Source organism: Chiloscyllium plagiosum, unplaced genomic scaffold (assembly GCF_037043375.1).
Source record: "Chiloscyllium plagiosum isolate Xiang-an unplaced genomic scaffold, Cpla_swu_hap1 HiC_scaffold_16, whole genome shotgun sequence".
Taxonomy (NCBI): domain Eukaryota; kingdom Metazoa; phylum Chordata; class Chondrichthyes; order Orectolobiformes; family Hemiscylliidae; genus Chiloscyllium; species Chiloscyllium plagiosum.
Genome location: NW_028270154.1, coordinates 43,902,943 through 43,930,006, shown reverse-complemented (window position 1 = coordinate 43,930,006; position 27,064 = coordinate 43,902,943). Strand labels below are relative to the sequence as shown.

Below are 27,064 nucleotides of genomic sequence, written 5' to 3'. Positions count from 1 at the left end.
CAGTCCACATCGAATATGTTCTCAAACTAAACGAGTCATACCTGCTTGCATTTGATCCATATCCCTCCAAATGTTTCCTGTTCATGAACTTATCCAAATGTCTTTTGAACATTATAACTGTACCTGCATCCATCACTTTCTCTAGTAGTTCATTTCACACATGAACCCCTCTCTGTGTAAAAGCGTTGCCTCTTATGTCCTTTTTAAATCTTTCTCCTCACTTTAAAACTTTGCCCCCTAGTTTTGAACTCCACCACCCTAGGGAAAAGACCCTTGTCATTTATCTTCTTTATGTCCTCATGATTTTATAAACCTCAATAATGTCACCCCTCAACCTCCTACATTCCAGTGAAAAGTTTTCTAGCCTTTCCAGTCTATTTTTATATCTCAAACTCTCCATTCATGGAAATATTCTGGTAAATCTTTCTTGATCCCTCTCCAATTTAATAACATCCTTCCTAAAACAGGGGAACGAGAACTGAACACCGTATTCCAGAAGACGCCTCACCAATGTCCTGTAACAACCTCAACATGACATCCCAACTCCTATGTTCAAAAGTCTGAGCAATGAAGGCAAGCATGCTAAACACCTTCTTAACCACCCTGCCAACCTGTGACACAAATTTCTAAGAATTATGTACCTGAACCCCTAGGTCTCTGTTTTACAACACTACCCAGGGCCAATTGAGAAAGTTCAGGAATTACTTCATTGAAACAGTTAAAATTATACAATAACTGGTTTCAATAGATTGCATGCAGAAAATCAATTTGGGAAGATCCCGAACAAAGAGGAATCATTCTTAAATTAAAATAGGACTAAAATCGGGGAACATTTGTTCATAGAAAAGGAAATTAAAATTTGGAAATCACATTAACAAAAGATCATGACTGGATTGGCAGACATCTTCAAGACAGAGATTGATAGATTTTTGTTAGGTGAAGCTATTAAGTGATATGGAGCAACAACAAGCAAATGGATCAACCATGATGTACTGGAATTGTGGAACAGGCTCATGGAGCTATATGGAGAAAGTGAGGTCTGCAGATGCTGGAGATCAGAGATGGAAATGTGTTGCTGGAAAAGCGCAGCAGGTCAGGCAGCATCTAGGGAACAGGAGAATCGACGTTTCGGGCATTCCTGAAGAAGGGCTAATGCCCGAAACGTCGATTCTCCTGTTCCCTAGATGCTGCCTGACCTGCTGCGCTTTTCCAGCAACACATTTCCATCATGGAGCTATATGGTCTACTCCTGCACTTAGAACATTAATTGAACAAAATAATTAGTAATGAGTGTAATTAATAATACCTTAAGAAATATATTAACATACCAGGCTCCTTTCATCATTTACAGCTCTTTGCACAAGCATTTATGCTGTAGCAATTCTAATTTGTATCACAGAGTCCCCATTCAAGTTCCTGGTCTTTGTCAAATCATTTAAGAGTCAGTCTGGAGCAAAGATCAGATTTCTCATCATGAAGAAAAGATCATCAGAGACAAGTTACTCCATCGGAGTAAAAAACACATTATTGTTGCCTCATGAAATCCACTAGCAGGGTCATAGGACCAAATAGCTGTGCTGTAGTTGTACTTGTACCAATATATACTTATTTCTGTATAACATACATTCTTTTCCACTCAAGTTTCCATTTGACAAGCTTTTGTGATCTTGCTTAACTCATTTACAATGGCTGATTCTATTGCTTATCCCTTTAACATAAATTATGCTTTGTAGGGAGTATTATATAAATTGAATATGTTATATGGTAAGAATAAGGAAAGCAACATTCCAACTCAAATGGAAACTATTGGAGATATTTTTGTTCAATCAAAGTAAATGGAGAAAGTAAATTTGAGTGAGAATCGATTTCCCAGTGTTGTCATTAGAATCAAGAACAAATCATTTTTAGATATACCTGGGACATGGGGCTGTAGAAGGAACTGTAACATTGGTACATTTGAAATTAAACTTGGACTCCCGGTCAGCTGATTTTTGTTTTAAAGCTTCCACAGTCAGCAAGATGTAGAGATTTGTGAGAACCCCAGGCAAAGCATGGAGCTCAGGCAATATGAGAGTCTGACAGCAGAACAACTGAAGAGGTCCACCCGAAATTATATTTCAGCACTCATACAAGTACATTAGAGAACAGCAGCAAGTAGAGGCTTGACAGTTATTCTTGTGTGAGAGACTGAGAGCCACAATAGAAGATAGTAAAAAAGATGGAAAACACATGCATGTAATATGTATGTCACTGAAACAGGCTATTCAGCCCAGAAAAGTCCATACTATTGTCTATGCTTCGCTTGAGCCTCCTGCCATCTTTTTTGATTGACCACAGTGACTGTATCTGTCCCCTTTTCCCTCATTTGCTTGTCTAATTCCTCCTTAAAAGTATCCATGTTATTTACTTCAACCATTCCGTGTGGCGGTGAGGTTAACATTTTTACCATTTCTTTAGTAAAGACATTTCTTATGAATTCCCTGCTGGATTTCTTGGTGATTTTTAAAAAAAATCAATGGCATCTAGTTACCTTCGTCCTCTTGATATCTGTAGAGATGATTAACTTTAAAGGGAAATTTGACACCCAGTTATTACCTGGAAGAAACCGTAGTAAGATCTGCACTTAGGTGAGAACATTAACAGGCTTTATTTAACATAACTGTTGTGATAAGGTTTCACAGGATAGTATTATTATTTGGAAATTTGTGTTCTAAAATGGACAGAACCATGTACAGCTTTAAGTTTGATTTTTATTTCTTTGTTACATGCTTTGAGAAGGGAAGATATGCTTTTAGTTTCATTTTTGATTTGTTCTGTGGGTTGTGCAAGGTTGCAGAAAAATAGATGAGATCCATTTAAGTGAGTCTTTAAAAAAAATTACCTTGAGGAAAATACTTCAACGCTTTAGAAAGCAAGGGTAGAAGAGAGGAAAAAAAATGGATCCTTGCCTAGCAGTAAGGTGTCCTATGACAAAAGGAAACAGTGATGTAGAGGTACTGGTGTCGGACTGGGGTGGACAAAGTTAAAAATCACACAACGCCAGGTTATAGTCCAACAGTTTATTTGGAAGTATAAGCTTTCGGAGCGCTGCTCCTTCATCAGGTAGCTAGTGGAGTAGGATCATAGGACACAGAATTTATAGCAAAAGATCATAGTGTCATACAACTGATGCGATGTATTGAACAAACCTAGATTGCTGTTCGGTCTTTCATCTTTTAGAATGGGTTGCCGGTTTCGAATCATTAATATGTAAATCTTATTTCAAGTCACATTCCCAAGATAACTTAAGACTTTATTAAAAAAGGTGATATCTCAGCTCAGACAATGCATTAAAGGCGTGAAGTTAGAGTCTGTCTGTATTCCAATCTTGAGTCAGACTGGTTCTATTTCCAAAGTAGGAATTTATAAAATGTCAAATGAATTATACAAAATATTGACTGCCTACAGATAGTGTGCTTTTTGAACAAAATAGAATGTATCTGCACATACAATTCTGCAAATGCAAATTCACCCCAAAGACAGATAAGATACAGGAACAAGTTTCTTTTTGGAAAAAGAGAACCATCCAGAAAGTTGATTAGACAGTATGCATGCTTTTGTCAAAGAGAACAGGTCTATGGCAACAAAGATGCTGTCAGCTTAGTATTCTCTAATGCTGTTTGGGTTGAAAAGAAGTCTTATACGTCAGCAATAGAACATCTCCAGAATCAGAGGGCTGGGGAAGAGGAGTTTTAAGAATCCAAATTAAGAAATAAATGAGCTATGTTAGCAGTTTGTTTAAGGTAATTTGGAACAGACACTGACCAAAGTGAAATGTCAAGATTTGTGGAAGAAACCAAATACCACTGTGCCCACTGAACAAAGTTAAAAATCACAACACCAGGTTATAGTCCAACAGGTTTAATTGGAAGCACTAGCTTTTGAAGCACTGCTCCTTCATCAGGTGGTTGTGAAGTACACAATTGTAAGACACAGAATTTATAGCAAAAGTGTAGAAACTTGATGTCTGTGTCGATATGTGCTGAACAAGGAAATTTAAACTGGAAACAGAATGACCATTCACTGAGTTTTGCATATATGTAAGGTTATAGTTGAGGATAAAACAGTTGTATCTCTAATACTAATATGTGTCATAAGACTATTTCAAATATTTCTACCAATGTGTAAAATAGCTTTTTTCTTTCGTGCATAATAAGCTTTGGTCTTTTTTTTTGTTAAAAGCACATTAGCAGGCACTTGCAAAGATATTCTGTGATTGACAATAATAATAAACAGTAGCAAAAATAAAACTTATGGTCTGTCAAGCCATTTTTCACCCTGGATTCTGATTCACGCAGTTTTTTCATCAGGTGGAATTATAAGGCTACATACAAGCAATGCTGAGAGACAACATCTGTGGTACTCTAGACTCAGGTCCCAGTTCCATGCAAGCTGACATTATTATAACAAAACTCCTCCTGCACATGGAGACTCGCTATTCCTAGAGAAAACATATAGCTATTTTTTCACTCCAGAAATTTGACAAGATTTCACATTTTTAAACAAAAATTATCAAACAAATTAAGCACTTCTAGAGTTAATAGTATAGTTTGTCAAGACTTGGAGTATAAATTCAGTTCCCTTTTTATCTCCTAACATCTTCTCAGAAGTTCTTTTTATGTGTTACAAAATATCAAAAATTGATTCATGTCTTCTGTTGGACTTCAAACCAAGCACATCACAGCTCTTAAAAATTTATTATCATTTACCTCAGTATTTCAGTTATTCTCTGAGATATAAGATTTTATTGGGATCCTTCAGGTAGTTTTTTTTGGTTATGTGATCCTCCATCATTTCTTCAAAATCCCATCAATGTGAACATTTTTGGTCAAGCTTGTACCTGACTGCATTTGTCCTTAGTGATATACAGATTAGGAACACACCTGGTTCCTCATAACCTCTATGCTATGGCTTTGCTATGGCTTTGAACCGACACTGTTACCATTTTCAGTGAAGGTGGACTGGGAAAACAGTGCTGGTATGCTCTTGTCCATCTGTTGCCCTGATTCCATGAACTAGATTTTTCCAGCCTTCTTAGGGACATGGTGGGAGGTGAATGGGAGAAAGTGAGAACTGCAGATGCTGGAGATTAGAGTCAGAGTGTGGTGCTGGAAAAGCACAGCCAGTCATGCAGCATCTGAGGAGCAGGAGAATCAACGTTTCGAGTATCAGCTCTTCATCAGGACTGAGGGGGTGACCCAAGGGGGCTGAGAGATAAATGGGAGGGGGTGGGGCTGGGGGGGGGAAGGTAACTGAGGATGTGGGAGGTAGATGATGTGGGAGGTAGATGAAGTTGAGGGTGAAGGTGATATTTTGGGGGGGAGGATGGGTGTAGCGAATAGGTGGGAAGGAAGATGGACAGGTCAAAAGGACGTTGCTGAGTTGGAAGGTTGGATCTGAGATAAGGTGGGAGGAGGGGAAATGAGGAAACTGGTGTTTATCCCGTATGGTTGGAGGGTCCCAAGGTAGAAGATGAGTTCTTCCTCCAGATGTTAGGTGGTAAGGGTTTGGCAGTGGAGGAGGCCCAGGACCTGCATGTCCTTGGTGGAGTGGGGGGTTAGTGTTCAGCCACGGGGTGGTGGGGTTGTTTTTTTGCTGCGTCCTGGAGACGTTCTCTGAAGCATTTCATAAGTAGGTGTCTGGTCTCCCCAGTGTAGAGGAGACCACACATCGGGAGCAACAGATACAGTAAACGACATGTGGAAGTGCAGGTAAAACTCTGATGGATGTGGAATGCTTCATTGGGCCCTTGGATGGAAGTAAGGGGGAAGGTGTGGGTGCAGGTTTTGCAATTCTTGCAGTGGCAGAGAAGGTACCAGGAGGGGAGGGTGGGTTGGTTGGTGGGGGGGGTGGGGTCATGGACCTAACAAGGGAGTCGCAGAGGGAATGGTCTTTACTGAACTCATGTAGGGGTGGAAAGAAAAATATACCCCGGTGATTGGGTCTGTTTGTAGATTGTGAAAATGGTGGAGGATACTGCGATGTATCCGGAAGTTGATGGAGTGGAAGGTGAGGACCAGGGGTTTCTGTCTTTGTTGCGATTGGAGGGGTGGGGTTCAAGGGTGGAGGTGTGGGAAGTGGATGAGATGTGCTGGAGGGCAGCATCAACAATGTGGGAAGGGTAATTGCGATCTTTGAAGAAGGAGGCCATCTGGTATGTTCTGTGGTGGAATAGTAAAGAAAGGTAGGGAATGGAGCACTGTTATCTTTTTGCAGCCAAAGTATTTTACCAATAGTGGGAAAGGTAGATGACAGATGTCCTCCCCAGAAACCAATTGCACCACTTAAGAACCTTTTCCAACAACCTCTGGCATTTTACCAGTGGTGGATGGTTCACCATTGCACAGGGAGAAAGACAATCTTGTCAGCTTCCCTGAAGTTTTGGGGCTGTTCTGCTGTAGCACCCTGTGGGAAGAGGCTACAGGCTTTAGGAAAGTGGCAGTGCACTGTTGTAGTTTTGGATATTTTCTGATCACCCTGTTCAGGAACATTATTATATATCTCTGGAGCAGCTGGGACTTGAACTCCCACTTCCTGGTTTAGAGAAGGGACACTATTGCTGCACCACAAGAACACTCCAGTCCCTGGTTTTATTTTCTAGTCAACCTATTCAGGGCTGTTATCTCACACCTCTGGAGCAGGTGGGACTTGTACTTGGGTCTCTTAATTCAGAGGAAAGGATGGGACCAGTGTGCCACAAGAGCACAATCCATTTATGGTTCTTTGCCTATTTTTCTAATCAAACTGTTCATAGTTGCTATCTCACACCTCGAGAGCAAGTGGGACTTGAACCCAGGTCTCTTGGCCCAGGCTTAGGGACACTATCACTGTGCCACAAGAACCTAAACCGTCCATGATATTTATCCTTGTTATGCTTCCTTGTAGCAGATGGGTAGAACTAAGCGGTGAATTGAGTTATTTTAGCAGACGATTGAAAGTTAGCTTCTTTATTTTGGGTCTGGTGTCTCAAATAGTATAGTCTGGGCAAGGATGGCAAATTTCATTCCTTGAAGGACATTAGTGAAGTAGAGAGATTGGTTTTAATAAAAACTCAGTTGTTTTATGGGAATCATCACCAATACTTGTATGAATGATTCTGATATTATCAGTATAGCTTCTAGGTCTAATTCCGGGAGGGCAAAATGGTTTGTATTGGACATCTCAATGGATAACACACATATGCTTTATTCCCCCCTCTCTAAAACAAAATTTCTCAAAGTTAACAAGTGATAAAATATAAACAAATGTCAACAAAATGCTAATATGTTAAATTTGTGTAAAGTTAGATTAACTGCTGCTTACAATTTATCACATATTTTTCATGGCTTAGCAATTGTCTGTTTTCATTTTAATAGGTATTTACTCTGTGGAAAGTAAAGGATACAGTGAAAGGCAAACTCAATGCTGATATTGGAAAGAAAACTGTGGAAGAAGTAAAACAGGATTATTCTGGTCTGAAAACAAAAACTAACTTCTCTTTACACTGCACAGAACAAAATTACCCTTCATTATTCTTTTGAATTGAAAAGCAAACTTGAACAAGTTCATATTCATAATAAATAGTTAATTTTGATGTTTTAAATTAGTGTCATCTTTAGGTGGTCAGGTATATTCTTGTACTGAAATAATTACAACTTCTTGTTGGACTCAATTACTGACAATGAAATATTACAGAAGTGAAATATTTTGGTTTGCATCATTATTTAGATGCCATTTCAATACAAGGGAATCCCTAGGATTTTAATGAGCAAGAAGAAGCATGACTTACTGAACTTTTTTTCATGATTTAAGTATTCCAAAGCTTTCCTACATCTTTCCTGATGTGCACCAAAGTCCTGTTCACCCATCACCCAGTGCTCGCTGACCTACATTGACTCCTGTTTAGTATTGTCTTGATTTTACAGTTCTTATCTTTGCTTTTAAAGTCACCTGTGGCCTTGGCCTTCCCTATCTGTGTAATCTCCTCCAATTATAACCTTCAAGTTATTTGAAATCTTCTTTGTTTTAGCCTCTGTGTAACCTTGATTTCAATTGGTTCACTCATGGTGGCTGTGCCTTTTAGTTGCCTTAAGTTTTGCCATTTCCTCCCTAAGCTTTGCCAATTCTTTACCTCACTTTACAACTTTTAAATCAATCCTTAATATCTTTGACCAAGCTGTTGGTTGTCTGAACTAATATTACCAATGTAGTTTGGTTTTATGTCTTGTTTTATAATAGTATCATGAAGTTCTTGAGAATGCTCATCACATTAAAGACGCTGTATAAATATAGCTGTTGTCGTTATAAATTTATTATGATGTTGCCAGGGATGAGAATTTGCATGTCTGAACACACAGTTGAGAATTTAACATTATTACCCCCGTTGGCTCAGAGGTTATGGGTGACCTGATAATGGTCTTCAGGATTAAAAAAATGTTGTTTTCAGTAATATAGCTATACAAGAGCACAAACTTAAGGTACAATAAAATAATTGAAGTGGAGTTAGGGAAAAAAGTACCTTTGCACAGTGGGTGGGTAGGGGTGCGTGCAGCAAATGTAATTTACGGATTATATGGATCCTTTGGCTTACTTCTGTGTTGTATCATGCTGTGTAGAATGCGTAATGTAATTTTAGCCTTTTGTAGTTTACTTATGGGCATTTGGAAATCAGATGTCTCGAATTGGGTTCAATATATATCTATAAGTACATTTATAGATTTACTGGTCTGAACATTTCGTCAGCTATATAGAGCCATAGAGTCACAGAAATACATAGCACAGAAACAGACCCTTTGGTCCGACTCATCCATGCTGACCAGATATCCTAAACTAATCTACTCCCATATTATTGACACATCTTTAAAGCACTCTGAAATTATTTTTTAAATTGTTTGGCATGTTTTTGATGAATCATGTTTGTTTACATCTACATTTATGCATAGATTTTCAGTTTCATTAACCTAAACATATTGAGTTGCAATTGTGTGAACAGAATCATTCATTTATGACGGTTAACTGTCAATTTTCCTGCTCCTTGGATGCTGTCTGACCTGTTGTGCTTTTCCAACACTACTCTAATCTTCAGCATCTGCAGTACCCACTTTCACCTCCTTGAGTTACTGTCAGTCACTGAGTGCTTCTGTTGGAAGGCATGAGAAAGCTGGTTAACATGACCTTGTATGGACTTGTGTGTGGATGACATATGTAGAATGAATGCCCTTTTCTTCATGATTTTTACATTGTTGATTTAATCAAATTAATAAAAAAAGGCTATTATTAACTTGTTATTACGCTTTCGTCTGATGTGCTTAATGATACTCAAGAAGCTTAGCAGTATCTAAGACAAAGTCGTCCACTTGATTGACTCACCATTCACCATCTCGAACATTCACTCTTTCCACTACAAATGCACAGCAGCAACAGTGTGTACCATCCACAGAACGTATGGTTGCAAGTCTCCATAATCCCTTTGAGCGCACTCAATAGCACTATGGATGTGCCTGTATCACATGGACTGGACTGCAAGAGTTCAATACAGAATCTCCCCATCAGCTTCTCAAGATCAATTAATGACAGGCAACAACTGCTATCCTAGCCGATGATGTTCCTATCCTAAGAATAAATTATAAAGTTTTTGGAATCAAATCTGGCATTTAAATATTAACACATAACTCCATTTTATACTGCTGTTGTTTGTAGCTATTTCCGCCAGAGATCTGCTATCATGGATTACCACACTCACCTGTCTTGTATTGTCCTCGTGTAATTCACTGCAGCTGGTTTGCAACAATTCTGTGGCATCTATATTCAAATAACACCTAGATCAACCTCAGAGTGATACAAGTAGTTACTTCAAGCATACACCTTTAGGTAGCTTTTCATAAATTCATAGAATCCCTGTAGTGTGAAACATTAATCCCATTGAGTCGACACCGACCTTCCAAAGAGCAGCCTACTCAGATCCACCCCATCCCTGTATTTCCCATGGCTAATCCACCTAGCCCACACATCACTGGACACTATGGGCAATTTAGCATCTAACTTGCACATCTTTTGGACTGTGGGAGGAAACCAGAACACCTGGAGGAAATCCACACAGATATGGGGAGAATGTTCCTGAGGCTGAAATTGAACACAGGTCTCTGGCACTGAGGCAGCAGCACTTACCACTGAGACACTATGCTGCTGTTTTTTTTACAAACATGTGGAGATGCTGCTTTTGGACTAGGGTGGACAATGTTACAAATCACACAATACCAGGTTATAGTTGGGAGGTCATGTTGCAGCTGTACAGGACATTGGTTAGGCCACTGTTGGAATATTGCGTGCAGTTCTGGTCTCCTTCCTATCGGAAAGATGTTGTGAAACTTGAAAAGGTTCAGAAAAGATTTACAAGGATGTTGCCAGGGTTGGAGGATTTGAGCTATAGGGAGAGGCTGAACAGGCTGGGGCTGTTTTCCTTGGAGTGTCAGAGGCTGAAGGGTGACCTTAGAGGTTTACAAAATTATGAGGGGCATGGATAGGGTAAATAGGCAAAGTCTTTTCCCTGGGGTCGGGAGTCCAGAACTAGAGGGTGAGAGGGGAAAGATATAAAAGGGACCTAAGGGGCAACTTTTTCATGCAGAGGGTGGTACATATATGGAATGAGCTGCTAGAGGAAGTAGTGGAGGCTGGCACAATTGCAACATTTAAGAGGCATTTGGATGGGTATATGAATAGGAAAGGTTTGGAGGGATATGGGCCAGGTGCTGGCAGGTGGGACTAGATTGGGTTGGGATATCTGGTCGGCATGGATGCTGTACATCTCTATGACTCTGTTTATTTGTAAGTACTAGCTTTTGGAGCACTGTTGGACTATAACCTGGTGTTGTGTGATTTTTAACATTGTCCTTTTACAAAGAAATTGATTTAGTATTTGATTCTCTTTCCATGTTCTTTCTGCCTGTGTTAATGGCTCTGTAGCAAAATGGGTGGGGGGTGGGGGGGTGGGAAGGGAAGGGAGGGAAGAGGAAGAGCATCTGCATACCAGTAACTTTACCAACACAGAGTAACCTGTGGAAGTTGCTTTGCTGTATTAGGTAACAGATTGGAATTAGAGATTAATAATTTTGCATCCTTGGATATGGGTTGTTCAACCAGTTCTTCAGCTCATTGACAGGGGAAGTATCATCCAACTGAGGACAGTTTCTGCAGGTTTAAGAGTCCTGCATATGCCATTTGTAAGACCGACTGAGAGTTTAGATTAGATTAGCTTCCCTACAGTGTGGAAACAGGTCTTTCGGCCCAACCAGTCCACACCGACCGTCCGAAGAGTAACCCACCCGGACCTATTTCCCTCTGACTAATGCTCTATGGGCAATTTAGCATAGCCAATTCACCCAACCTGCACATCTTTTGACTGTGGGAGGAAACTGGAACACCCGGAGGAAACCTACGCGACATAGGGAGAATATGCAAACTCCACACAGCCAGTCGCCCGAGGCTGGAATCAAACCCGTGTCCCTGGTGCTGTGAGGCAGCAATGCTAACCACTGAGCCACTTAGAAATTTCACCAATAACAACCATTTCTTTTTAGACAAAAGGGATGGAAATCTGGTCACCACTAATTTAAATTAAATCAGTCTTCCATGCTACCAAGAATTGGCATGTCTGATGTCAGCACTGAAAATGTGTTGCTGGAAAAGCGTAGCAGGTCCGGCAGCATCTGATGAGCAGGAGAATCGACGTTTCGGCATGAGCCCTTCTTCAGGAACGTCGATTCTCCTGCTCCTTGGATGCTGCCTGACCTGCTGCACTTTTCCAGCAACACATTTTCAGCTCTGATCTCCAGCATCTGCAGTCCTCACTTTCTCCATGTCTGATGTCAGTCTCTCACACTCATTCTTCAAAACAACCTAACAACGATATGAAATGCTGCATAATTTCATAAACTATCATCAAGATAAAATGAATCATTAGACATAGCTGACATGCATTACTCCATTTGTTATCATGTCAACAGCACTTCTCATTGTTGCTCCAATACAGTATCTAAGTTATAGTGACACAACAATGGCAATATTGATTCATAATTGAAATATGTTTCCTATGTCTATTTTGTGGTCTTCTGTGTATTCCATGTAATTCTTCTTCTTGAAAATGTGACTGCCATTTCGAGTTGCACCAGAAATAATGTAGCAGGATCAGAATCATATTAAATTTTTTTGTCAAAGATTTTTTGTAAGATTCTATTTTTCTTTCAAGGCTCACAATAAATAATACCTCCTGTAAGCAGATATCACAATCCTTATAAGTTATCTTTACCACCTAATATCTGGTCATTTTTACACTTGACCTTTCAGTCAAAATTGGTTCCAATTCTTAATCATTTAGAATCAACTTACAGAAGAAAAAAAGTCATCAGTTGGTCTTGACATACGTAATGGGGGATAGTTGTGATATTGTAGGATCAGTTAGTTTAGTTATTTATAGAATGGTTCTTGACAACAATGCACTGTCCCCATAATGGCTGAAATAGCTCTTGATGTTTGCCTCTTCTCCTTGCTCAATATTGTGACACCATTAAGCCATGACTAGCAATGCATGGATAATAAGGAAGCCACAAGAAGAGGGAAAGTTTTGACTTTGGGTGACAGTGTAAAATGGATGAAACAGGAAAACTTCTCATTTGAATTGAAAATTGGGATAGTTGCAGCACAAATGGCGAACCTGATATCTCATGTATTAATTGATCATTCAAACCTAATATGCTCATTCAAAATCTTCAGATGAATGCGATGATCTTAATCTTATTTTTTTATAATTTGCACCATTTTTACTGTTGAATGACTGTTATTTTTGCTTGAATAACATCAACCACTGCAAACTTAGGCATTTCTTCCTCTGTTTAAAAAGAAAATCTTGGAATGACACACGTGGAACCTAATTAATTTACTTATTAAAATGTTTTATGTATAATTACATCTTGAGAAAGAGAGGGTAGCCTTATTCAAAAATTCCAAAGAAGTAATTGAACTCAAAATATTCTCTCTGAGAAGCTGCCAGACCTGCTGACTTTCTCTTTGTTTTTTTGTAACACTTTGTTTAGTTATAGTAAATAGTCTTATTTTGTCAAAGGAAAAGTTTAAATTTGTCTATGAATGCTTGAGTAACATAGATGCCTACTGCAAGATAGGTGGAGCTTTTATCCCTTGTTTTCAATTTTCAAGTTTTGGCTATTTGGTTCAACAATCTTGCACAGGCTAGGAGGACAAATGGGTGAGAGCTTCAGTTGGGTGACTGATTCCACGGTGCCAGAAGTGAGATTGGCAAAATTGGTCAGACACCAGATGAATTGATGGAGGCTAGTAGTGGGCACTGTCAGGCTGAAGCTTCTGGAGGATATCAGCTGGAAATATCTCATGGGCTCCTGACTGGGCTTTCTACCTCTCATGCTGCCAGCCATTCGGGAGCACTTTATTGGAAATCTAAATGGATATCTACAGCAGGTAAATCAATGCTTAAGGTCCAGACTTGGCAGTTAATAATGTGGTATTGTTTTTGTAAATAGTAAAGTTATAACCTTTAAAACTCTTTTCATAGTTGCATATTCCAAAGATAGTTGCAATGTTGGTTGACCTGAATATCAATGTTGGTCTTGGGCAGAGTTTAATTTCATGAGCATACAAGTGGAATTCTCAAGCCATGACGTCAAGACAGGTTTGTTTTATTTTGTGTACTTCATCCCCCATGCAATCAGATCATGGCTTGGGGACTGTGTTAATTCACTCATTGAGAGATCTATTTGACTCAAAGGTGGGATTTTCGGATTTTAGCAAATCTGACTCTTCCTGAGAGGAGTCAGCGAATATTCTTTACCTCCAAGAATCCAGCCTCTTGCTTGCTTAGCAGAAGCAAAGATTGAAAAGAATGGAGTACTGCTGCAATATAAAAGTGTCATCATGGCTGCTAAAAAAAACTGGACACAGACCTCCATTATGTGCTGTTGATATTTTGGTTATGCATTATTTGAGCATAACTCCTATTGTCCATGGGGACAGTGATAAAATGTTTATTATAGCGTCCATGACATTAGTCAGCTGCTTAATACAAAATTAACAGAGGATTGTCTGGTTTATCGATCTCTTCTATGGAATCCTGGTTGGCTTACTGTGGCAGTTGGTTCAGTTAGAGTCATAAACACATACAGTACAGAAACAGACACTTTGGTCCAACTCCTCCATGCTAAATAAATCTAGTCCCATTTGCCAGCATTTGGCCTCTATCCCTCTAAATCCTTTCTATTCATATACCCATTCAAATGCTTTTTCAATGTCGTAGTATGTGCGAGCCTCCACCATTTCCTCTGGCAGCTCATTCCATACACGCACCACCCTCTGCATAAAAAGGTTGCTCCATAGGTCCCTTTTAAATCTTTCCCTTCTCACTATAGACCTAAGCCCTCTACTTTTGGACTTCGCTATCCTGGGGAAAAGACCTTGTCTATTTACCCTATCCATGCTCATGATTTTATAAACTTTTATAAGGTCACCCCTCAGCCTCTGATGCTCCAGGAAAAACAGCCCCAGCCTATTCTGCCTCTCCCTATAGCTCAAACCCTCCAACACTGGCAACATCCTTGTAAATCTTTTCTGAACCCTTTCAAGTTTTACAACATTCTTTCTACAGGAGGGAAACCAGAAGTGCATGCATGTATTCCAAAACTGGCCTAACCAATGTCCTGTACAGCAGCAACATGACCTCCCAACTCTTGCACCATACTCAATGTACTGACCAATAAAGGCAAGCATACTAAATGCCTTCTTCACAATTCTACTCTATCTGTGACACCATTTTCAAGGAACTATAAATCTGTAGGTCTCTTTGTTCAGCAACACTTCCCAGGATCTTACCATTAAGTTATAAGTCCTGTCCTGATTTGCCTTTCCAAAATGCAGCACCTCAGATTTACCGAAATTAAACTCCATCTGCTGCTCCTTGGGCTCATTGGCCCATTTGATTAAGAACCCTTTGTAATCTGAGATAACCTTCTTCTTTGTCCACGACATCTCCAATTTTGGTGTCATCTGCAAACTTACTAACTATTTCTCCTATGTTCACATCCAAATCATTTATATAAATAACAAAAAGCAGCACAGGTCCTTGTGGCACACCACTGGTCACAGGCCTCCAGTCTGAAACACATCCCTCCAACACGACCCTCTGTCTTCTACCTTCAAGCCAGTTCTGTATCCAAATAGCGAGTTCTCCCTGTATTCCATGTGATTTAACCTTGCTAACCATGATGAGCCTTGTCGAATGCCTTATTGAAGTCAATATAGATCACATCCATCGCTCTGCCCTCATCAATCCTCTTTGTTACTTCTTCAAAAAACTCAAACAAATTTGTGAGACATCTTATTGAAGGAGGTGACACAATTATTTGACACCCTTTTCAGAGCCTTCAAATGCACTGCTTCTTAGAGAATTGTGGGTATTTGGTTCTAAACTTCCTAACTCTTTTGGGATGGTTTAAAAAAAAAGGTGCAAGTACAACTCTTTATGTTTGCTCTTTCCTCCAGCTTCAAATGCCCCTCTTCCTCCTCTAAAGTAGAATTCTGAGAAGGATCTTCCTGAAGAAGAGTATGATGGAAAAGCCCCTTTCAAGTTCAGAATTTTATACAGTAGCTACAGTTACTTTAAAATCATCTAAATAGCAAAATATTATCATGTATTCCAAATAAAAGTGTCTCACAAGATTTTCACACGTTTTATCTGACAGTAGCAGAACATACCTTCAAATAATGCTGAAAGTGGCCACTTCATGAATTGCAGTATCCAAGGTTTGCGGATGAGAGCAGGAACTGATGATAGCAACAGACTGAGATGAAAATAAGATCATGGGTCATAAATACATCATTTGATTCCGATTTGCATTTATTAATGAGGCTCCTATCTGTTTCCAGCAGGAGATTTGACCTAGATCAAAGTGCACCTGAAAACCAGAGTGAGCAGAAACCAAGCCGTAAACCTGAACTTCAAACATAGATGTTAATTTAGTTCCACTACTTCATTATTTTTAAAGTGAAAACAAGGTGGGAAGAGCATGTAAGTTATGGCCAATAAATTTATGTGACTCCATTTTTCCCAATCATATTATTTAAAAAGGCAATAATAATGCATAAGATAATTTCTGTGAAGAACTTTAATTTTGAGTGATACATTGTGTAGCACAAACATATTTGCATAAAATTGTTCTCTGCACGACTTCATCCATTTCTTAACACATGATTTTGGCATTATGTAACACATAATAAGCTTATTTACTTGAATAACAAATGATAACATCACATTGGGGCTGGCAATAAACAAATAAATAACTAATGCCTGTAAAAATGGTATGGCAATTATCATGAGGGATTTTAATCTACTTGTAGATTGGTCGAACCAGCTCAGTCAGGGTAGCCTTGAGGAGGAGTTAATTGAGTGTATCCGTGATAGTTTTCTTTAACAGTATGTAATGGAACCGACGAGGGAGCAAGCTATCCTAGATTTGGCTTTGTGTGATGATACAGGAATAATTAATGACATCATAGTTAGGGAGCCTCTTGGAAGGTGTGATCACAGTATGGTTCAATTTGGAATACAGATGGAGAGTGTGAAGATAAAATCCAATACCAGAATCCTGTGCTTGAGTAAGGGGGACTATAATAGAATGAGGGAGGTTCTGGGTAATCCAAGATGGAGGACGGGAAAAATTTCTGGCTGTAACAGTTGCTCCTTTTTTGAGGTGTTTTACGTGCTGGAAGTGATTTCCTCGAATTCCAGGAGAAGCAATTATTGTTTCATATGCTGTTGCATTGTTTTGGAACTTTTGGAAAAAAAAAGTCAAAACAACAGCAGTTTTACAAGGGTGAAAACAGACAAAGGAAGCACATGGTGAGGTCAGTGCAGGAGAGAGAGAAAGAAACTGACATTGCCTTTGCTGTTTGAATTCATGTATCAGTGGACGTCGGAGTGTGTCTGGGAAAATTAACAAACAGTGAAATTCACAACTGATCTTGGAGGAACTGTTTGGGCGAAATTCACAGCACAGAATCAGATAAGTGTATTGATTTAAGTGGCTTACAGAAAGTCTGCAGTAGTGAGTAGAGTGGGTTCTTTCTTGATTATATGTTTTTGGAGCTATGTCTCTTGATTAAATTTAAAATTTAAGCCAGAACTTTTAATTTAACCTGGGGCAGTGTTTGCAGAGGAATAAGATGGTATTATTTTCTGGGTCTGTAAATTGTAAAGGAGCAAAAATGGCCTTAGTAGAGTGATATGTACTTCTTGTCAGATATGGGAGTTTAGAGAGAGTTTAAGGGTTACTGCGGATTATATCTGTAATAAATGCTGTTGGCTGCGAATCTTATGAGATCGAATGGATCGGTTGGAGAGACAATTAGAAGGAATGAGGAATTTGCAACAGCAACAGTATGTGAAGGATGGCAGTTATAGGAAGGGGGGAAATAGATGGGTTAACTCCAGGAAAGGTAAGAGAGGTAGGCAGCTAGTGCAGGAGTCTTTTGTGGATATACCCATTTCGAACAGGTATGCTGTTTTGGAAAATGTAGGGGGTGATGGATTCTCAGGGGAATGTAGCACGAACAGCCATGTTTCTGATATGGAGACTGGCTGTAATGAAATGAGGGGTATGTCGGGTTCCAAGAGATCAATTGTGTTAGGGGATTCTCTCGTCCGAGGTACAGGCAGACGTTTCTGTGGCCAGCAGCGAAAAATCAGAATGGTGTATTGCTTCCCTGGTGACAGGATCAAGGATGTCTCAGAGAGGGTACAGACAGTTCTCACTGGGGAGAGGGGCCAGCAAGAGGTCATTGTCCACATTGGAAACATGGTTCCATGAATGCATGGTTGAGGAACTGGTATATGGGAGAAGGATTCACATTTTTGAATCATTGGAATCTCTTCTGGGGTAGAAGTGACCTGTACAAGAAGGACGGATTGCACATAAATTTGAAGGGGACTAATATACTGGCAGGAAAATTTGCTAGAGCTGCTTGTGAGGAGATAAACTAGTGAGGTGGGGGGTGCTGGGATCCAGGGAGACGGTGAGGAAAGAGGTCAATCCAAGACTGGTACAGTTGAGAACAGAAGCGAGTCAAACAGTAAGGGTGGGCAGGGACAAGATAGGACTAATAAATTAAACTGCATTTATTTCAATGCAAGGGGCCTAACAAGGAAGGCAGATGAACTCAGTGCATGGTTAGGAAGATGGGACTGGGATATCATAGCAATTACAGAAACATGGCTCAGGGATGGGCAAGACTGGCAGCTTAATATTCCAGGATACAAATGCTACAGGAAGGATAGAAAGGGAGGCAAGAGAGGAGGGGGAGTGGCATTTTTGATAAGGGATAGCATTACAGCTGTGCTGAGGGAGGATATTCCTGGAAATACATCCAGGGAAGTTATTTGGGTGGAACTGAGAAATAAGAAAGGGATGATCACCTTATTAGGATTATATTATAGACCACCTAATAGTTAGAGGGAAATTGAGAAACAAACTTGTAAGGAGATCTCAGCTATCTGTAAGAATATTAGGGTGGTTATGGTAGGGGATTTTAACTTTCCGAACATAGACTGGGATTGCCATACTTTTTAAAGGTTTAGATGGAGAGGAATTTGTTAAATGTGTACAAGAACATTTTCTGAGTCAGCATTTGGATGTACCTATTAAAGAAGGTGCAAAACGTGACCAACTCTTGGGAAATAAGGCAGGGCAGGTGACTGAGGTGTCAGTGGGTGAGCACTTTTAGACCAGCGACCTTAGTTCTATTAGATTTAAAATAGTGATGGAAAAGGATAGATCTAAAAGTTGAAGTTCTAAATTGAAGAAAGGCTCATTTTGACAGTATTAGGCAAGAACTTTCGAAAGCTGATTGGGGGGCAGATGTTCGCAGGTAAAGGGATGGCTGGAAAATGGAAGCCTTCAGAAATGAGATAACAAGAATCCAGGGAAAGTATATTCCTGTTAGGGTGAAAGGAAAGGCTGGTAGGTATAGGGAATGCTGGATAACTAAAGAAATTGAGGGTTTGGTTAAGAAAAAGAAGGAAGCATATGTCAGGTATAGACCGGAGAGATCGAGTGAATCCTGAGAAGAGTGTAAAGGAAGTAGGAGTATACTTAAAAGGAAAATCAGGAGGGCAAAAAGGGGACATGAGAGAGCTTTGGCAAATAGAGTTAAGGAGAATCCAAAGGGTTTTTCCAAATATATTAAGGACAAAAGGGTAACTAGGGAGAGAATAGGGCCCCTCAAAGATCAGCAAGGCGGTCTTTGTGTGGAGTCGCAGAAAATGGGGGAGATACTAAACGAGTATTTTGTATCAGTATTTACTGTGGAAAAGCATATGGAAGATATAGACTGTAGGGAAATAGATGGTGACATGTTGCAAAATGTCCATATTACAGAGGAGGATGTGCTGGATGTTTTGAAACTGGTAAAGGTGGGTAAATCCCCAGAACCTGATCAGGTGTACCCTAGAACTCTGTTAGAAGCTAGAGATGTGATTGCTGGGCCTCTTCCTGAGATATTTGTATCATCGATAGTGACAGGTGAGGTGCCGGAAGACTGGAGGTTGACTAATGTGGTGCCACTGTTTAAGAAGGGTGATAAGGACAAGCCAGGGAACTATAGACCAGTGAGCCTGATGTCAGTTGTGGGCAAGTTGTTGGAGAGAATTCTGAGGGACAGGATGTGCATGTATTTGAAAAGGCGAGGACTGATTAGGGATAGTCAACATGGCTTTGTGCATTGGGAAATCATGTCTCACAAAGAGGATTGATGAGGGTAGAGCGGTAGATGTGATCTATATGGACTTCAGTTCGACAAGGTTCCCCATGAGAGACTGGTCAGCAAGGTTAGATCTCAAGGAATACAGGGAGAACTAGTCATTTGGATACAGAACTGCCTGAAAGGTAGAAGACAGGGTGGTGGTGGTGGAGGGTTGTTTTTCAGACTGGAGGCCTGTGACCAGTGGAGTGCCACAAGGATCGGTGCTGGATCCTCTACATTTGTCATTTACATAAATGATTTGGATGCGAGCAAAAGAGGTACAGTGAGTAAGTTTGCAGATGACTCCAAAATTGGAGGTGTAGTGGACAGCGAAGAGGGTTACCTCAGATTACAACAGGATCTTGACCAGATGGACCAATGGGCTGAGAAGTGGTAGATGGAGTTTAATTTAGATAAATGTGAGGTGCTGCATTTTGGGAAAGCAAATCTTAGCAGAACTTATACACTTCATGGTAAGATTCTAGGGAGTTTTGCTGAACAAAGAGACCTTGGAGTGCAGGTTCATAGTTCCTTGAAAGTGGAGTCACAGGTAGATAGGATAGTGAAGAAGGCGTTTGGTATGCTTTCCTTTATTGGTCAGAGTATTGAGTACAGGAGTTGGGAGGTCATGTTGCGGCTTTACAGGACATTGGTTAGGCCACTGTTGGAATATTGCGTGCAATTCTGGTCTCCTTCCTATCGGAAAGATGTTGTGAAACTTGAAAGGGTTCAGAAAATGTTGCCAGGGTTGGAGGATAAGAGCTGTAAAGAGAGACTGAACAGGCTGGGGCTGTTTTCCATGGAGCGTCGGAGGTTGGGGGATGACCTTATAGAAGTTTATAAAATTATGAGGGGCATGGATAGGGTAAATAGGCAAAGTCTTTTCCCTGGGGTCGGGGAGTCCAGAACTAGAGGGCATAAGTTTAGGGTGAGAGGGGAAAGATATAAAAGAGACCTAAGGGGCAATCCTTTCACACAGAGGGTGGTACGTGTATGAAATGAGCTGCCAGAGGAAGTGGTGGAGGCTGGCACAATTGAAACATTTAAGAGGCATTTGGATGGGTATATGAATAGAAAGGGTTTGGAGGGATATGAGCCGGGTGCTGGCAGGTGGGACTAGAGTGTGTTGGGATATCTGGTCGGCATGGACATGTTGGACCGAAGGGTCTGTTTCCATGCTGTACATCTCTGACTCCATGACTATGACTTGGCTAAAGTAGACCGGAAACAAAAATTTTATGGTGGGACAATTGACAATTAACAGTGGAGGACTTTCAAAGCAATTTTTCAAAGTGGTCAGCAAAAGTATATTCCAGTGAAAAGGTAGCTGAAAATGTGTTGCTAGAAAAGTGCAGCAGGTCAGGCAGCATCCAAGGAGCAGGAGAATCGACATTTCGGGCATGAGCCCTTCTTCAGTAATTCCTGAAGAAGGGCTCATGCCCGAAATGTTGATTCCCCTGCTCCTTGGATGCTGTCTGACCTGCTGCACTTTTCCAGCAACACATTTTCAGCTCTGATCTCCAGCATCCGCAGTCCTCACTTTCCCCCAGTGAAAAGGTAGGACTGCTAAAATAAAAAGGAGTAATCTTCCGTGGGTGTCTAAGGGAATAAGGGAGGCAATCAAATTGAAAGAGTAGGCATACAGTGTAGCCAAAAATAGCATCAAACTAGAAGATTGCGAAAACTTTAAAGGTCAACAGAAAGCCACAAAAGAGCTGTAAGGAAAAGTAAGATAGAACATGAGAAGAAAATGGCACAGAATATAAATTCAGTTCGCAAAAGTTTCTATAAATATATAAAACAAAAAAGAGTGGCTAAAATAAACATTGGCCCTTTAGAGGATGAGAAGGGGAATTTAGTTATGGGATATGATGAAATGGCTGAGGCATTGAATAGGTATTTCGTATCTGTCTTCACAGTGGAGAACACTAATAACATGCCAGTAATTGACAAAGAGACGAAGGTAGGTGAGGACCTGGAAACAATCATTATTACGGAAGAGGGGCTAGTGTTGGGCAAGCTAATGGAGCCACGGATTGATACGTCTGTTGGCCCTGATGGACTGCATCCCAGGATACTAAAAAGATGGCAGGAGTAATAGCAGGTGCACCGACGGTAATTTTCCAAAATTCGCTGGACTCTGGGGCAGTCCCAGCAGATTGGAAAACAGCAAATATGATGCTTTTTTTAAAAAGGGATGTAGACCAAAGATGGGGAATTATAGACCGGTTAACTAATCTCTGTAGTGGGCAAGATGTTTAAATCTATTATCAAGGAAGAGATAGCAAGGCATCTCAATAGAAATTGTCCCGACACAGCATGGGTTCATGAAGGGCAGGTCATGCTTGGCAAATCGTTTGGAATTCTATGAAAACATTACGAGCAAGGTGGACAATGGGGAGCCAATGGATGAGGTATACCTAGATTTTTAAAAGGCCTTCGACAAGGTGCCGCACAAGAGGCTGCTGCATAAGATAACGATGCATGGTGTTAGGGGTGAAGTATTAGCATGGATAGAGGATTGGTTAACTAACAGGAAGCATAGAGTGGGGATAAATGAGTGCTATTCTGGTTGGCAATCAGTGACTAGTGGTGTGCCTCAGGGATTGGTGTTCGGGCTGCAATTATTTACAATCTATATAGATGATTTGGAGTTGGGGATCATGTGTAGGGTGTCAAAGTTTGCAGATGACACTCAGATGAGTGGAAGATCAAAGTATGCAGAGGACTGTGGAACTTTGCAGAGGAACATAGATACATTGAGTAAGTGGGCAAAGGTCTGGCAGATGGAATTTAATGTTAATAAATGTGAGGTCATATATTTTGGTCAGATTAATAGTAAAAAGGACTATTCCTTGAATGGTAAAAAGCTGCCCTATGCTGTTATGCAGAGGGACCTGGGTGTCCTTGTGCATGAATCACAGAAGGTTGGTCTGCAACAAATAATTTGGATGGCAAATGGATTTTTTTTCCATCATTGCTAAAGGAATTGAGTTTAAAAGCAGAGAGGTTATGTTGCAGCTGTACAAGGTGCTGGTGAGTCCACACCCTGGAGTATTGCATGTAGTTTTGGTTTCCTTTCTTGAGAAAGGATGAGCTGCAGAGGAGGTTCACTCGGTTGATTCCAGAGTTGAGGGGGTTGGTTTATGAGGAGAGACTGAGTAGATTGGGATTATATTCATTGGAATTCAGAAGATTGATAGAGGATCTTATAGAAACATAGAAAATTATGAAGGGAAGAGATAAGATTGAAGTAGAGAGGATTCTTCCACTGGCAGGTGAAGCTAGGAGAAGAGGTCATAGCCTCAAGATGAGAGGGAGCAGACTTAGGACTGAACTGAGGAACTCCTTCACCCAGAGATTGTTAATCTCTGAATTCCTTGCCCAGTGAAGTAGTTGACATTATTTCAGTTAATGTTTTTAATGCTAAGGTAGATAAATTTTTGAACAATAAAGGAATTAATGGATAGGGTGAGAGGGCGAGTATGTGGAGCTGAAGCCAGGAAAAGATCAGCCATGATCTTATTGAATGGCGGAGCAGGCTCGAAGGGGCAGATGGCCTACTCCTGCTCCTTGTCCTTATGTTTTAACTGCACTCGATGGAGTTGAACCTCAAGGCATGAGTCTGAATTATGTACTCCAATATTTGAAAGATGTATTGAAGTAATGCCTGTCTAACCCAGAGGCAAGAGTCCAAGTGCAAAGCTATAATGAGGATTTTTAACCTCTTGGAAGTAATTTCTCCATTATGTATATATTCACAATGTGAATTAATGCGAGAGATACATCAACATTTCCAACTGTTTAAGGTGTAACTTTTGGCAAATCTATGATTTTAGCATTTTCTACTTTTAAGATCAGAATTCCAACATTTGATGTGCTTCATTTTTTCATCTTTATTGTTGACTTTATAAAGTGCCTGAATCAGTCAAAATTAATCCCTGTGCTCAGTTTGAATCATGGAATGATAGAAATTTACAGGATGTGAGGCAGTTTGACTTGTGCGTAAGGTGACACATTGAAATATCGGTTGTGCTTTATCTCACATCCCCCTTTTTGTCTATAATGTGGTGATCTGCCAATGTTTTGTGGCCTTTTGACTTCAGCAGGATGGCTGTATCTGATTAAGTAATCCTTATGTTAGTGCCTATAACATTAAAATAGGTCTCAGTAATTTGGTACTTAAGGTTAGAAAAGAAGTTTATCCTGGTATATATATACATACAGTCACAGACATGTCAGTGTCTGAGCAATTACTAAACTTTTTGGTTACAAACCACAGCACCCTTCCATCAACGTGTCATGCTTCAAGTGACCCCTGCTAAGTTGAATCTGAGACCTTTATTCCATCAAGGCACATGCAATGTTAAGGTAATAATATCATGAGTATATTTCTTTTCATTTAAATATATTTTTATTGAAAAATAATTGATTTTTTAATATTACAACAAGTACAAAACAATACAATTCAAACAGTACAAAAAAACAATTTAAAAAAACCAACCCACTCTCGTACATATGTATAAACATATACAGAAAAGTATAGAATAAAAAAAACCCAAACTGGCCTAACCTTAACCCTATCGCAGGCTACTTTACTAAATGAATAAATAACTAACAACAAACTTATAAATGGCAATAATTCAGCCCAGCTCATACATTCACAGTTCCTCCTCCCTGGATATTGGACTCATAAAACACAATCATTACGGCTACATAAAAGCCCTTGTTAGTCTGGCAGATAAATCTGTATCAAGGTATTCCAAAAAGGGCTGCCATGTCTTATAAAAATTCTCAGTTTTGTGGTGTACCATATTTGAGAGAAAATTCAAGGGAATATGCTCCATAACAATCTTCCGCCAACCCGACAGGCCTGGAGGATTTTCAGATATCCAACCGAGCAAGATATTCTTTCTTGCATGCGACGTGAGAATATTGAAAAGTTTTTTTCTTATGCGCATCTGCAGGAAATACAGTGGGCAGACCCAAAAGGAGGGAGATTGGGTCCTTCTCCACCATTACATCCAAAATCCTCTCCATTGCGCCCACCACAGCGCTCCAATATGTTTGAAGCCTATCACAAGACCAGAGACAAAGGGTAAGAGTGCCCATACAGACCTTGCACTTGGGGCATGCTGAAGATACCCCTGGTTTAAATTTTGACAAACAGACCGGAGCCAAGTGGACACTGTGCAGAATCTTCAACTGTAAAGAATGGGTCTTATTGCAAATTGATATCTTCCTTGCATTCTCCCAAATATCCTCCCATGCGTCTGAGGAGACTTCAACACCCAGCTTTCTCTCCCACATCCTGTAGAGTTGATCAAACTCATCTGAGGTGGCACCCCCCCCAATTGATGATATAAAGTACTGACAGAAAGTGTACTCTTAGCACTTAGCACCCCCCTCTCTATGTCAGATTTGTAGGGATCAGTCAAAAGTGTGCTTTTTTTTTTGAATAAAATCCCTAACTTGAAAAAAGCAAAAGAGGTCTCTATTAGATAACTCGTACTTCCGTACTAACTGATTGAAGGACATCATTACATCTCCCTCAAATAAATCGCCCATGCAAGACACACCTGTAGCTGCCCAATGTTTAAATCCTGAATCTATCACCCCCAGTTGAAAATTCAGCATATCCATTAAAGGTAAGCAAAGATGTGTTACCAACATTGCCCTCCCTCTGCCAAATTGCCCTCCATGCTTTAACAGTATTGATAACTATTGGGTTGTGGCAATATTCCCTAATTGTCCTCATTTTTTTCCAAAAACAGCAAACTGATAAAGAGGCACCTTGCCTGGGAGGCTTCGATATCTAGCCATATTGAAAGACGGTCTCCACAAACCCAATCATTCACGTAGGACAAAAGCGAGCTTAGTTGGTCAATTTTAATGTCCAGAAGGTTCTCTCCACCCAATCTGTGAGGCAGTTGCAGTTTAGCTAATTTAATGAGGGGTCGCTTACGATGCCAAATAAAGGAGCTGAACCAGCCATTCAGTCTCCTGAGTATTTGCTTATTGAAAATCAGGGGGAGCATCCGTATAGGGTCTAGCAAACGGGGGAGAATATTCATCTTAATAAGCGCTATCCAACCCAACAATGAGACAGGAAGTGCCTCCCATCTTTGAAGATCTTGTTTAATTTTTTCAAATAATTGAATAAAATTGGCTTTGAATAGCCAATCCAGAACTGGAGTCATGAATATGCCCAAATACACAACCTCCCTGTGACCACCTAAATGGGAATCTATAGTAACCCTCAAGACCTAGCTCCTTCATAAGACCACCCATAGGCATAGCCTCTGATTTTGCAAAGTTAATCTCGTACCCCGAAAAGCACCAAACACACGAATGCATTGTATCAGGCGAGGCACTGAAACTGCTGGATTTGTCAAAAAAATTAGGACATTGTCTGCATACAATGAAATCTTATGTAATTTTGACCCCACTTCTGGAGCTGATATATTGGGATCCCCATGAATGGCCTCTGCCAATGGTTCAATCAGCAACGAAAAAAGCAATGGTGAAAGGGGACAGCCTTGCTGGCTGCTCCTAAAAATATTAAAATTGCTTGATCGTACCCCGTTGGTGAGGAGCGCCATGGAGAACCTTTACACATCTTATAAAGACTTCGCCCAAACCAAACTGCTCCAGAGTATAGAAAAGGTACGGCCACTCAACTCGGCCAAATGTCTTCTCTGCATCTAGAGAAATCACCAATTCCTGTATTGACTGTTTTTGGCATGCTTGAATTACATTAAGCAGCCTCCTGACATTATTATTGGAGGATCTGCAACCCTTTATGAAGCCCGTCTGATCCTCTTTATTAATAGAGGGTAACACAGTCTCCAGCCTTAACGCGAGAATCTTAGAGAGGATTTTAAAGTCCACATTAAGAGCGAGATAGACCTGTACGAAGTACAGTCTTCTGGGTCCTTTCCTTTTTTAAGGACAACTGAAATGTTGGCCACTCACAGAGATGATGGGAGACAATCATGACTGTATGAATCATTAAACACATTGAGCATTGGGCCTGACAGCATACTTATAAATTCCTTATAGAAATCACTGGGAGGTCTGTCAGGACCGGGCGCCTTTCCACTCTGAAACTGCCTCCCAACTTCCTGCACTTCTTGCTCTTGTTTGGGAGTCACACCCGGGAGCTTCAGATTCCTAAAGAAAATTCCATTTTGGCCTGCCCCTCCTCACAATCCTCGGGAAAATCTCTGGA

General features: G+C 40.3%; 1 protein-coding gene and 1 long non-coding RNA gene across 4 annotated transcripts in view; one reads left to right on the top strand and one right to left on the bottom strand.

Annotated features, from left to right (window-relative positions):
* The window catches only part of LOC122556650 (electrogenic sodium bicarbonate cotransporter 1-like), a 116,686-nt gene extending 109,160 nt beyond the window's left edge, over positions 1 to 7,526 (top strand). Inside the window, exon 22 of the mRNA XM_043703637.2 lies at positions 7,395 to 7,526. The gene's annotated coding sequence lies outside the window, so the exon portion shown is untranslated. The remainder of the gene's footprint in view (positions 1 to 7,394) is intronic.
* The window catches only part of LOC122556651 (uncharacterized), a 59,769-nt gene that overhangs the window by 11,927 nt on the left and 20,778 nt on the right, over positions 1 to 27,064 (bottom strand). For 2 of the 3 annotated variants that reach the window (XR_015759738.1, XR_015759737.1), the window contains exon 1: positions 15,793 to 15,840. The exons of the other annotated variant lie outside the window; for it this stretch is intronic. This is a non-coding gene — a long non-coding RNA (uncharacterized LOC122556651). Of the gene's footprint in view, positions 1 to 15,792; positions 15,841 to 27,064 lie in introns of those variants that run through there. 3 annotated transcript variants of the gene reach the window in all.